We start from the raw sequence: 13,801 nt of genomic DNA, 5'->3' as shown, positions 1-13,801 counted from the left end.
TATCAAAACCTTCATGTGAGGTCGAAGTAATGAGCTTTTTAAACTACTTTGGCAACTGAGGCTGAAAAATAAATAGCTAAGGCAACGTGAAACAGGTGTGGACAAGCAATTCCCCCTTTTGTACAATTTTATACCAATGTGGAGCCCTCCCTCTATAAAATAAGCCCTCAGTGTTGTGAAGTACCTTGCAGGTGGCAGTCACAGAAAATGGACCCAGAGCTGTATGCAATGGCACAGGTAAGAATGTGTTGGGACTTCTACCAAAGGTCAAAGAACTCAGGCGCAAACTTGAGGGAACCAGAGAGGGAAATTTCACCAGCCTCCCTGGCTGATGTCCTCTCCATGACAGAGCCAGGCTACTTACGGAGCAAAGCTCCCACTTAGTCCCTTGGAGACTCATGACACCTTCTCAAATGAAGTTTTGAACAGCACATTCAGATGCTTATCTTTCAAAAACCTAATACTCTAGATCTTGTCAATGAAACCCATAGGGAAATACCAAATATTAATTAAAAGAGGAAAAAAACAATGGAACTATCCTAGAAAGAACTGAAAAAAATTCTTCATTTTTTCCATTCAAAAAGAGATTTGCCTAATTCAAATGAATACCAAACTAATTACATTCAAGGCTTTAACTAGATTTTGAATTTTTATCATTGCTAACTGATAATGACTTAGGAGAGCAATAAAATTTACATCTACTACTACCTGTGTTTGAGAAACCCAGATAATTAACAATGAAGTGAACACATCATTTAAATGAGGAACTATGGAAAAATTATTCTAAAATAATGAACAAGCCTAAGCCTTGGAAAATTGAAACTGTTAAGAGTCACCCAAAAGCTGAGGTAACTATACATGATTTACATTAATCAATGGCTAAGAGCAGAATTCAAGGAAACCCTCAGGAGGTTTGTGAGAACAGGCACCAACAAACAACTTGTTCGTGTTTATCTGAGTGATTCACTCCGAATTTGCACACACCATGTAATAAGGCCCTTTTGGATGGCAGAACCATGAAAGATACCACCACTGTTCTGACAGTTTCAGGTGGTATAACAATGTAGGATGGGCATAACTACCTAGGATGAAAACAAGATGCTTCAGAGCATGATCTACTAGTAATTAACAGTTTCCTTCAGCAGCTACATAATTAAGATTAAAATAGCCCTCTGAGGGATCTCTAAAACTTTATAGCATAAATAGTTAAAAGAATTTTATGTTTAAACGTATGCTAAGAGCAGGAAGAATTGTATTAATTCTTAATATAGTTTGATTAAATGCCTGATCTTCAGTAATGTTTTACAAAACGTGGATCTGCTTTAAAATCCAGCATGATACACAGGTTCTAAAGAAGTAGAATTCCAGAGATAGGAGACTGTATTGGCAGCTGGAACTAGCCAGGAACAGAAGCATACAGGATAAATCAGCATGTCCTCAGGCTGCTGATTTTTCAGTGAATTAGAGGGAAACTTTCTATTCGTACATTTTGGGCTTTGGGCAGTTTGCCATTAAAAACAAAACCAGTGAATCAGTAAAATTTATGTCCCACAATCTGCATGATATTCATGCTAAATCTGTCCTCTCTCATCATGCCAGCTCCTTTAACACTGCTGCAGGTGTCAACATTGTACATGACTGGCACAACTAAAGACAAACTGGCATTTGTTTCTGTTTTTGACACAGGATCCACTGCTAGACAACAAGAAAAGCATTCAAGCAGTAAATAAGTCCTGATTGCTTGACTTACACCAAAAATATGAGAAACCATAAAAGCTCAACTTAAAATTTCATATTCCTTTTCTAACTAAAACTTTCACGGTGCCTTCAGAGTTATTCTGAACTGTTTTCAGCATAAACTAGCATGAGGGAAGGATTCCCTTTTGGTCAAAACGCTCCAAACTGAAACCTCATCGTGTTCCCACTTTCTCCACAATTTATGTTAGTTAGGAAGGACCTTCAGCTAGTCATTTACTCACACGGCACTTGTCACCTTGAGTTTGGGTTTTCTTGATCTTTTAAACCTGTGTAATGCTGACTTCATCATACATATCTAATTAATGATGCGTTACTACAATCACCTCTCCATAGAAAAGAATGTGTCGCTTTCAAGTCTTGGGATATTGGGAAGGCCTCTGGTAGATGAAATTCTTCCGCTTTCGTTTTGTTCCTTTTTGTTTCTTCTATGATTCAGTTTGAAGGGGCAGAACAAGGAGCAAGCGACATTCTGCTTGAGTACTGTTATTCATCCTCTACTGGCTGGAACTCTGCCCACCAACCAACATGTTAACAAGTGTCTCCATCATTACATGGGCAGTTATTGCTTACATTAGTAAAACATAAGGCACCAGATTTTATTCATTTATAGAAAACTTGCCACAGTAAGATGCCATTTCTTGTTTGGGACTTCTACAAGGCACTCTAAGAAAATTTTTAACTTCATTGCATCAACAAAGCATTTTTCATTCTTTCCTAAACAACTCACTGTAGAATCAAAAAGATTAAAGATTGCTTTTTTTCTTTGAAGCTAGCATGTAGCAATGAATAAAGATACAAACAACTGTAGAAAGGAAAAATGCAGAGAGAATAAAAGAGTAGAGGTCTATGCCAAGAATGTCAGTATGAAATAAGACTTCAAATATCAGTAGAATTCCAAGTCGTATTCTCCTTCCAAAATTTATTACCAAGTATAGTAAGTGGTAAGCAATGAAAATACTGAGAAATGTCAAAGCTGGATAACACCTTTTTGTCTCCCTGTGGGCTTTTTATTTTTTTTTAATTGAAATCCACCACAACACTGGATTCCTAGAAAATAAGGTCAAAAGCAAAAGAAAGAACTGTTCTTTTAGCCCATTACATTTATTTCAAGACCTGCTTTAGGCCTAATATAGCTTACCAAAACAGAACCAAATGTTTAAAGTTGGGGGGGTTTGTCAGATTTTTCGGCATCTGCTTCCTTCATATGCAATGATTACAAACAATTTAACCCAGGACTGCTATTTAAACTGGCTTTCAAGTCTACTGGCTTTACAGTACACTTGATGTAACAAGACAAATTGCGAGCATCCTCCCACAGTTAGCATTAGAAATGGAAAATGCCCATCCTCATCAATATTTGTACTATATGAGGAGGGAGTTTTTGAATCACTACCCTTTGAGCTATGCCTATATTCCAAATGTAATTGTCAGATAGAAGAGAGAAAGCCCATGAGATCTCACTAAAACCAAAGATTGCTTTAGAGTGCTATTATACAAGTTGACTCTAGAAATGCAGCCCATTTCCTAAACCAGTTAAATACTTGACACCAAAAGACAGAAAAAGTAAATCAAGCCCCATGTCTAAAACTAAATATTGCAGAGCATATATATATGTCAAATTTAAAAAAAGAAAGAAAAGCTGATTTTAATTGTTTCCATTAAAAGAATTTTGCAAATGAGCACAGAAAAGTGACTTGTTTTTGTTGCAGATTCCTCTACAATGCAGTGGAAAGAAACAGTTAATCACTCCCCTCTCAGTACCCTGGCAATTTTCAGAATTTTAAGGATGTAAATAACAAGGTTCTGGATGTAAATAACAAGGCTTAATACATCAGCTTCCCTAATTCTCCATCTTATGGAGTTAGGATTTTATTACATCTCCCCAAAAAAACCCCACAGATATGAATTTAAGAAATTCTTTTTAGAAGCTATTGTGTTAGTAAGCCCATTCTAGGTAAGATGCTCTGGTGCTTTATTCGCTGGTTGTAATTATGTATGTAATGTATTATATTATGTAATTATGTAAATATTGCAGCACTACTGAAACTGAAGGAACTGTTAATTCACAGTCTCAGATGAAATTGCACTGCTTTACACTTCTAAATAATCACCCAGCCTAGAGCAGATAATTTTACCTGTGCAATTCCAACACTGTAATATTGAGACAGTGAGAGCACAGAACTCCTTAGATCTATCTCACAAATTTAGTCTTACAGTATCCACTTTTATAATTTCATCCCCAGCCTGGATACTTAACTCCTAACAATTTCATCAGCAGAGCTTTTCCTGTTTTAACACAATGACCTGTTTACAGTCATACATACAGTCACCAAGATAGTCATTTTTAATAAATTCCCTTAGTTTAACACATACATTGGGCATTTTGCTTGCAGCAAAAACACTATACAACTCAGCACCATTTGCCTATGGGGTCACAAAAGACAACTCATGATGCTGACAGAGCTCAACAATCTCCAGCCTAGAGATGTCCAGGACCCTATTTCATTTCTGTTTATGCTAAATCTGCCTGTCTGGGAGTAGTTACAGTTATCACTCCCTTAACAGAGTAAATGCTAAAATGTGTATTCATTTTACCATTAGGTTTCAGTGATGAAAGAGATTCTTTAAAAGTAGCAGCTATCCCGCTGCTTCTTCACCCCATTATATCAGGTTTATGACTGTAGCATTATTGACATCAAAATGGGCAATCAGACACTACCTTCTTCATCTACCAATAGTTGCTTTAATTAGAACTCAGTATATTAATAATAATTACCTGGTAATGATGTTCATCACCTATATGCCATCATTTTCAAAGCAGTGCATACATACCACATTAAGCAATTAATTCGCAGAACAACTTTATGTGACACGCAAATTCTATCTCCATTTAAAAGACAGGAGAGCTGTAGCTAAATGATACTCCCATGAAACATCATTTAGAAGTAAGATTAGACCATGAATATGACATGTATACTCATGCTTTCATCTTCTGCCAATACAACACAGCTTTCAAGGTAAGATTTATAATATAACTGTGCTAAAAGAGGTATAATTTGCAAGAAAAATAAAACAGAAAATTAACAGATAATGTAGCTCAGCATATTATACTTTCAAATCATGATGGAAACCTTGGGCTATGTTTCAGACTTTTACACAGCAGAAATAAACCACCACCATGATTTCCCAAGTATTCATTACAATATTCACTCCCAAAGTGACAAGTTCCATGGAAACCACCACACTGAATTTAGTTTTCATTTTCACTCCTTAGTCATTCTAGTATTAGAGACCTAATTTCTGAGCATATAGGGATTTTTAAGGTGTCTGAAAAAGAACACCAAAATATCATCACTACTAGAAATGATAAACTTGTTCTGTGAATCTGTATTACCTGTGGGATACTTTGATACTTTTTGGCTAGTTTTAAGGGAAGAGGAACAGGGATCTGAGTGAGGCTAGGATAACTTAGTTACCATAGCAATACCCTTCCAGGAACAAGACTTTGTTTGAAGCTGTTCCAGGTTCTGTTCTTTTTTACCAGATGCTCCTCCAGCAGTGCCAGACTGAACAAATTTTGGTTTCCTAAGTGTCAAATATTTGACAGATGATTCAGTATTTCCATACTAGAATTGATGGCCAGGTTTAATCTCATCTTTTGCCTCTATGTACAGGAGGCAAACAGCTGGGATTAGCTCTATTTGTCATGTCTGTACCATGCAGAAATAATTGACTTGCTGTAGTTTCTTGGTTCAGGATTGAGGGTTTCCCATCTGCTTCATTTACATGCTGCTTCATTTGTGGATGGATTCCACAGTTAGGCAAACTAAGACAAGGGTTCACAATTTGGTTTTGCTTTTTTCCCCCTCTCATCCCAATATTATACAACGTGCTTTAAAGTTGAGTTCTACTATTTGTGCATCTCAAGTCACCACAAAGGAGTCCTGTGACTTTGAGCTTGATTCTCCTGTCACATATTCAGGCTGCCATGACCAATAACTCCAGCAATCTTCATTACCAGCAGTAACCATAACTACCTTGTTTTCCTCTCTAGTATTTCCATAACCTTAAAATATTAAGAAAAATGCTTCTGGCTAGGAAGGAAAACTAGGAAAGTTTTCACAAGGAAAACTATAAAGAAAAGGAAGCGGGAAGCTGGACACAAATTTCTTCTAAACACCTGTAAGCAATGTCAGGCGTTTCTCTACATAAGTTCTCTTGAAACAAGTAAGCTGTGGTGTTTAGTTGGCTTTTAGAGAAGAAAGCCGCCACAAGCTCTGTACCTTTCAGATCAATTTACCTTTTACTACTTTACCTGGCAGACTATTAAAAGGCAACAGTGCCAGCTAAATTATCAAAGCATGTTATAAGCCCTGTTCTTCATGCAGTTAAGAACACTGCTGGACAGGCCTTTAACTGCTCTTGTCCTTATGTTAGACACTTCTAACCCAGCTGTGTGGAGCAAGGTGACTACAGGATGGGAATTGTACTGAAGACAGTTAATGTCCTTCAAAGACTTGTTGAGCTTAGGAATAAGGTTATGGCTACAGCCCTTATATTCCTTGCTTGAAGTCTCTGGCTGAAATAGCTCATCTCTTGCAGGAGAGGCTGACAACAGCGCTCAAGCCTTTGGGAGGCCTTTTGCACTATGACTGTTGCAGCTGTGTCTTTTCTTGAGTGAAATAAACTGTGCTCTAACAAGACTTCAGTCATATGATCTATACCCAAATATTGCATGACCAAGGCAAGTGCAGTACTAATGATCACATTAATGAAATACAATGAAGAGACGCTACAGAAAAATCACAATTCATTTGAAAATACATGTTTTTAATACAAATCTTAATTCATAAATATAAATGTAGCTATAGAAATGCAAAGATGCCCAGCCTGTAAAATGAGAAACAAGACAATGCCAGGTAGGTGACCATTAAAGAGAAACAGTAAGTTGATGTACCCACATCTATAACACCTGATCCTGACTACTCCAACACTTAATTTCATCATATTTCCTTCACTGAAGCTTGCTAAAGCAATACTCCACAACACACCAGAAAACCAACTGTTCAGTAGGACTGATTTGTGGCAATACCATCACCTTTCTCACCGCTTACTTTGCCATCTTTCTCCAGAGCATTCAAAATGCAAATGATTGAAGAGGGAGAAGGAGAAGTGGAGGATGGGTGAGGTGAAGAACAACCAAATCCTTTGTCTTCAGAATAGACAAAAGAAACATTTCACATAAAAACAGATAGAAACTTTACAAGGAAGGCAGTTTTTGATTGTTGCTTTGGGTTTTTTTCCCTGTCAGGTAATCTGCACAGTATCACAGACACTGTGATAAAACAAAATACTTGTCCAATGAAAAAATAAACTCCCATAACACTTTATTCATAACTTTCTTTCTTACATTGAACCAGGCTTATCACAGTGATACACAACAGTTGGAAATAGACTTCATTGTTTGAGTCATCAGGCAAACAATACAACAAAAAGCAGAAATTTACAAGAAACTCAGCAAGAGCTTCTTTTAACTCAATTCAACAACTTGTAACAACAGCTCAAACCACAAGAGGAATACAAATTAAATCCCAGAAGGAAAGCCAGCAGGAAATGTTGGTACAATTATTTGCTATGTGGGCCTTGAAAGAGCCCTCTCCCAAGTCAGATGCACACCCCAGTGAAACACTACAAATAGTCCTTAACATTTCTAGGTCAGCATGGCCTTTCCATGCTACTTGAGCTTGGAGCAGTCTCAAGTATGTGTGAAGAGCTGGGTGTCAGCTTATCAGTAATAGTCCATGCCTGATACAATCTCCATAACAGACTGTAGAAGACCTACAAAGAGATTTTATGTATTGCCTAGAGACTCTAAAATATGATAAGTAGAAGAAATTGCAAGTTGCAGATTAGTTAATGCTATTAAAATGGACAGTCATCCTAAGGGATAGTTTCACACTGAAATGTTTAGCAAGTTTGTTTCTTTTCAGCTGAAGCGAGATCTAGCAAAACCCTGCGTGACATTAGGATAATTGGGATGTAGGAAACTTTCATTAGAATGACAATCCAAGAATGCTTTGTTAAAACACAAAACTCTATTTGCATTTCCTGCTCATAACAGTATTGAACACAAACCAGATGTTACTTTCATATTCAAAATTTGGAGACTTTGTTTGAAGTAGTCACACATTAGGATAAAAGTTCAAAAAATAAATGAAGAAACACAAAAAAAATTCTCTCCACCACCTGACAAAACAAAAAAAAGGTCCTATTTGGAATTCATGCTAGGAAACACTTGCAATGAAGTTACGTGGTATAGAGGACTTGTTAGTCTGAGTACCCAAACTCTGTTGGTACTTCAAAGAGAACCGAAGCAGGAAAGACTACAATGGACCACCTGGCTGCTCAAGTTGTTGTCTTGGGGTGACTGTATGATACTGTATTCCCTACTGTCTGCCCTATGCCAGAGATGACCACTGTGCCTTTCTGTGTCTTTAAAACTGGGTCCGAGAGGAAGAAAAAAAAAGCCAGGCGAATTCTTCAGAGCAGTTTGTGCCCAAGGACCCTTCACTCCCCTGCATTCTTGCGGCAGCAGAGCGGAGGAAGCACCTTCCTGCTTTTTTCCCAGCTCTCAGCTCCTTTTCTCAGGAGAGAGATGGAGAGTGTGGGGAGAGATAAGATAGAATTGGGTTGCGGGCTGTGGGACGCACATGCAGAGACACATGGCAGCACAAAGGAGCCCATGGCGGCACAAAGGAGCCCATGGCGGCACAAAGGAGCCCATGGAGGCACAAAGGAGCCCATGGCAGCACAAAGGAGCCCATGGCAGCACAAAGGAGCACATGGCAGCACAAAGGAGCACATGGCGGCACAAAGGAGCACATGGCGGCACAAAGGAGCACACGGCGGCACAAAGGAGCTCACGGAGGCACAAAGGAGCACATGGCAGCACAAAGGAGCACATGGAGGCAGACAGAGGTTTGTCTCCACCAGACCCTGGGAGGAGGAGGTGTCACACGGCAGAGCCCTACGGAGAGGAGCCTGCTGGGAGCTGACAGACCAGTGAACAGCCAGTGATCATCCCACAGAAGGACATTGAGAAAGCGTGCTGCTGATGTGGCAACATGGGATAGGTCACATAGTGAGAATTACCATGTAAGGACATACTGTGCCTTGAAAATATGTATAAAACCAGCTCGTTTCTTTTGAATAAACTATTCAGACTCCCTGCCGGTTTGGGTCCGTGTCTCCATCACTCACAGGAGAGTTAAAATTCTTTGCTTTTCTTTTGCTGGCCTGGTAGCTGAGGCAAGAACTCTTCTGGAACTGTTCAGAACACCAGAACCTCGCTGGGAGGCCTTTCCACAGAGGCCCAGAGGGGCCCACACTGAACCCCAGCTCTGGAGAGGAGAAAGCCACACCCACAAAGGACTCTGAAATCTACCCAAGTTCTCTCCACAGCAAGAGGTTTTATTAACTAGCATTATTCTTTTTTTCCCCCATGCCTGTGCACACTTTACTTTTTAAATAAATAGGTTTTTTTCACTTTCCTCTGAGGAAAATTCTTTCCGAACCTGGTGGGGGAGGGATGGCTGTAACCTACCTTCTATCAGAGGACATTTATTTCGGACGTTGCTCTGAATTTGTCTCAAACTGGGACACCTTCCTTCACTGGCCTCGCCCATGGGTAGCTCAGAGGGGTCAGACAGATTTTCCTGATGCACCAGCACGGGCAATGCCCCCAAACCCACAGAGCCCCAAGGCAGGGAGTGGGGGAGCTCCGGTGCCCGCACTGAGGGGCAGCGCGGCTGGGACTTGCAGCTGGTTGGCGCCCTCACAGAACAACAACCTGAGGAAATTTAAGAGCCCCAGCCAAGATATCCCAGAGAGAAAAAAGCAAACAAACAAAACCCTCAGCAGCAAATTTGCTTTAATTCTACCGGTATGGACAGTGCTACTCCTGGGTACCACCTCCAGTTCTCCCAAGGCATTGCGAACTCCCAGCTATTACAAAGCCTCAATCACCCTCACTCAAGAGCTCGCATTGCTGCTGCTAACTAACGCCGCTGCTCGGTGAACTAAAGCGGAGCCCCCAGAGCATCGCCCATCGCGCGGCCGAGAGAGCACATGGCGCTGCGGGAGCACCGCCCTCTGCCACCGCCCAAACATGCAGCCTGTGGGCAGGGACTGGCACAGACTGGCCCTGCTAAGCCTGTGCCCACGCCCATGCCATGGCCTCGCACAGGACTCACCAAATAGATCCTGCGGCCACTGCCTGTCCCGGCCCGGAGGGGGGAGAGGAAGCGTTGGCCCTGGTGGCGTTTAAATAACCCGCCAGCGTCGTGTGCCCCGCGCCGCCATTGCTGCCCAGGGTACAGCTTGTGAGGGTCTCCTTGTCTGGTTACTGGCAGAAAATGCTAAAAAGTCACTAAACCACTAAACAGTAAAAAGGTTTTAAGCTGACCGCGCCAGCGTGTTTGGTGTGGTTGGTAATAGAGCTCTCTGCCCTCAGCCTTTCAGCACCTGCTGGCAGAAGAGCTCCGGTTTCCTAGCGTTGGGTGGTGGAGCAGCGTTGCGTGAGGAGATGATGGCATGCATTCTCTGGAGCGGGATGAACTGCCTGGCATTCCGTCATGTAAACGCCAAGCCAGCCTGTTTGTCAAAAGCTAAAGTGTGTGCAAGAGGCTGACTGGCTGAAGGGGAACAAAACTATTTCACATAAAAGAGAGGAAAGAGAGCTGCTCCAAAACTGTCTGAAGGCAAAGAGGATCTCACTGCCAACCCTCATCCAGAGATTAAGTAGAGCTTGACAACACCTTAAGTTGTTATGAATAACCATCTGACCATAAAAGCTCATAGCATTCACCCATTAAATGTTCCTGTAAAATAGGAAATAACAAAGTACAGAACTCGCTTTTTCTACACCTCCCATTGTGCTGCTGGCAGGGCAGCTCAGGCTTCACCAGCCGCACTTGGGGCTGAGGGCACTGACATGGTGGTGTTTCCCTGGCACTTACATTTTTGATCTTCTGTCGCTATTTCCCTTGAAGGAGAAGTCCCTTACCATGGAAGCATGTGGCATGTTTTAGGTATTAAAGGAACAAGATTTAGGGCCATGTGCTTGAGGACTTCCATTTTATGTAACGTTTTCCCGATATTAAGGCATCACTCCGTCATAAACCCTTTTATCTAACCTTGTTGATACTTATGTTTCCCTACATAGAATTGCACAAGCTCTCAAGTTTGGCTGTGCTACGCACACTCCGTGGTGTGATGGCCTAGGTCTGCCTGGTGCCTGGGTTATGCTCAGAAACTGCCAGTGCTCATAGAGGCTTTTGCTGCCCATTCCATTTGCTGGGCAGATTCTGTGGCACGCAGACTGCACTGGCTTAGGAGCTCGGAATTGAGAGGGGCTTTCTGACTGGCAGGGTCCTGGCTCCAAAGCTTTTTGTTAAAAATGCCAACGATGTCTGTTGTAGACAAGTCCAAGCACCATCACGCAGCAGAGGAGACACACTGCCTTGTGCCCAAACATGCTGTGTTTTCACACAAATGAAGCAGTAGTAATAGAGTCATGGGGCTAATAACATCCCTATAAAAGCAGTGGCTTTCCTAAATAAAGCTCCCAGGTGAGCCTGGTGTAATATATGACTCAGTCTGTAGAAAAGGGTAGAAAACAAACCTTAATACCTGCTCATGATCTGATGCAGAGACAATTCCCATTTGGCTCCATATCTGTGCTTGGCTTTATGCTAAGTGGATTAGCAAAACACCAACCAAACACATCTGAATTTCATGCTCTTTGGCTTTTCCTGTCAGCTTACTAACACATGTTCTCCACAGAATTCAGATTTTCCTCTTCTGTGAAAAACATAATACATCAAGTGCAGATTACTGTGTGTACCTTGCCAAAATCCTACCTGTAACTGAAGCCAAACTACAATGCTGCAGAGGTTAGTAGAAATAATATGCAAAAGCCAAACAGAATATCTAAGTAAATAAATAAAAAAGTCTTCCTGATCTCCCATGGGTACCCTGGAAGAAACATGGGGGCCTGAGATTAACATGGTATAAACACAGTGCTAATAAAGTCCTCTACTACAGTTCAAGTACAGCAGGAAGCTAAACATTAGCAGGACAAACTAAGGGGACAAAGATTTTCTTAAAGAGGGCATTGCTTATGAAACAAAGCTAGTAACCCACTTGTCCTACACTGTCCTTTCCACACCTTTATCTTTTCAATTAAGTCGCTTTAATTATATGCATCTGCTGGATTTGAATGTCATTATTTATCCACAGTCCATCTCTCCAAATACAAACCATCAGGCTCATCTTTGTGACAACACTTTCTCCAGAAGTTTTGGGGATGGTCCAGCCTGCCTAGCAGCACAGTGAGCCAGGCCTTTCCCCTCAGAGTAGAGTGGTCCTCCAGCCTCCTTCTATTCTCCTACAATGAAAGGATGGATAAGGAGGTAGTCACCTGTACTTGAACTTGGCACCTGTTCTCCACCCTACAGAACACACATGCAGGGAGTGGGTGATGGATGAGCCAGCACTGTGCAGATCAATAGATGTCCCAGTCTCACGTCCCAGCACTCAGATGCCTTACAGAAGCACCAGTCCCAGGAACTTCTGGACACTGAGTGCTTCTAACCAACATCTTTGCTATTCTATGCTATGGTCTGTTTGACCATTGCATTTGTTTCTTGGTTTAGGAAAGAACCAAGGGAATTAGATTTGAACACCTGGGTTGACAGCCTTTTCCACAGTAGACCTAACATTTCTCAGCTAGAAAAAGTGCTGCTGCTTCAAGAGGTTTTTTAACTATTCCTAAGCAATGTGTATGTAGTTTATTAGTATTTGTACTGAGAGTTCTTAAATCTTTGTGTGGAAATAGTATCTTCTTCCTGCAGCTTTGCATTCAAACTACAGTGTACTGAACTTGGGTTTGGTCACTATATTCAGCAAAAAGACATTCAGCTGCTACAGAAGTACTAATAAGGATTGACCACTGGGCTGACATCTAAATGAATCAGTGTATTACACGAGATTGTTTTACTGGCACAAACATTAGTCAGAGATTACTTTCTTGTAATTCCCTGGTATTCCTAGAGGATGATTGATATCCAGTGTCATCTCACTTAAACTTGTGTTTTCCTTGCTCTCCCATGTTTGAGGGACTACATGCTATGTACCACAACAGAATCTGCTAATAGCTGATTTTGGACCTATGGGCTCACTTAAATAGAATTACAAAAGCAAACTAATTGACATAACTTGAAAGAAACTCTCTATGGCAACATTTGAAAAATTTTGAAGTATTCTTCTTTTGGATAACATGCTATCTTTAGAAGACCAGATTTCTTGGAGAGGAAGAAGAGAGAGAGCAGCCATCAGACTTCAAAACATTTCTAGTATTTGGGATGAGGGATTGCATTAGGAAGCCTGATGATCATGAAATGCTTCATGAATATTGTTTCCTCTTCTCTTGTAATCCATGCTCGTTTCTTTCAAAAAGCTTTCCCTTCAGCCATTTACAGTAACATAGTGGCACCGAAAAAAAAGCTCAATTAGAGGTTGCCTATTCCTGAATTGCTTTCATATGTTTGTGTTCATCATGGGCATCACTAAACACCTTTTTTCTCCCTTGCCTCATTACTGTTATCTCTTCATTCTTCCTTCTGTCTTTTTCTTACTAATTAGACACCTTTCACCTCCCAAGTTACAGAGCTAAAGTGTTGTTTAACAGCATCTCCTAATTAACTCTGGATTATATCCATGGCCATTCCACATAGTTTGTAGAGTACCTGGGACAAGGTAAAGGGGCTCCCAGGCTCAGAAAGTATGTGTGAATCTTGGACGATGCTCTTTTTGCTCAGAAGGGCAGAATCAACAGTGGCAGCATGCAAAGGGGCCCATGCAGAAGCCAGAAACTGTCCTGTGTGCCAGAAAAGGGATTAAAAAACCCTCCCAATTGTGCTCTTACTCTAGTCTTGTCAGGGTTCAACTTTAGATCCTGCCAACTGTTTTGGGATAAGAGGGA

This window comes from Corvus kubaryi, unplaced genomic scaffold (genome assembly GCF_017639235.1).
Source record: "Corvus kubaryi isolate FWS band 111438036 unplaced genomic scaffold, C.kubaryi_AGA036_p1.0 37357, whole genome shotgun sequence".
Lineage (NCBI taxonomy): Eukaryota > Metazoa > Chordata > Aves > Passeriformes > Corvidae > Corvus > Corvus kubaryi.
This window is presented reverse-complemented; position numbering follows the sequence as displayed.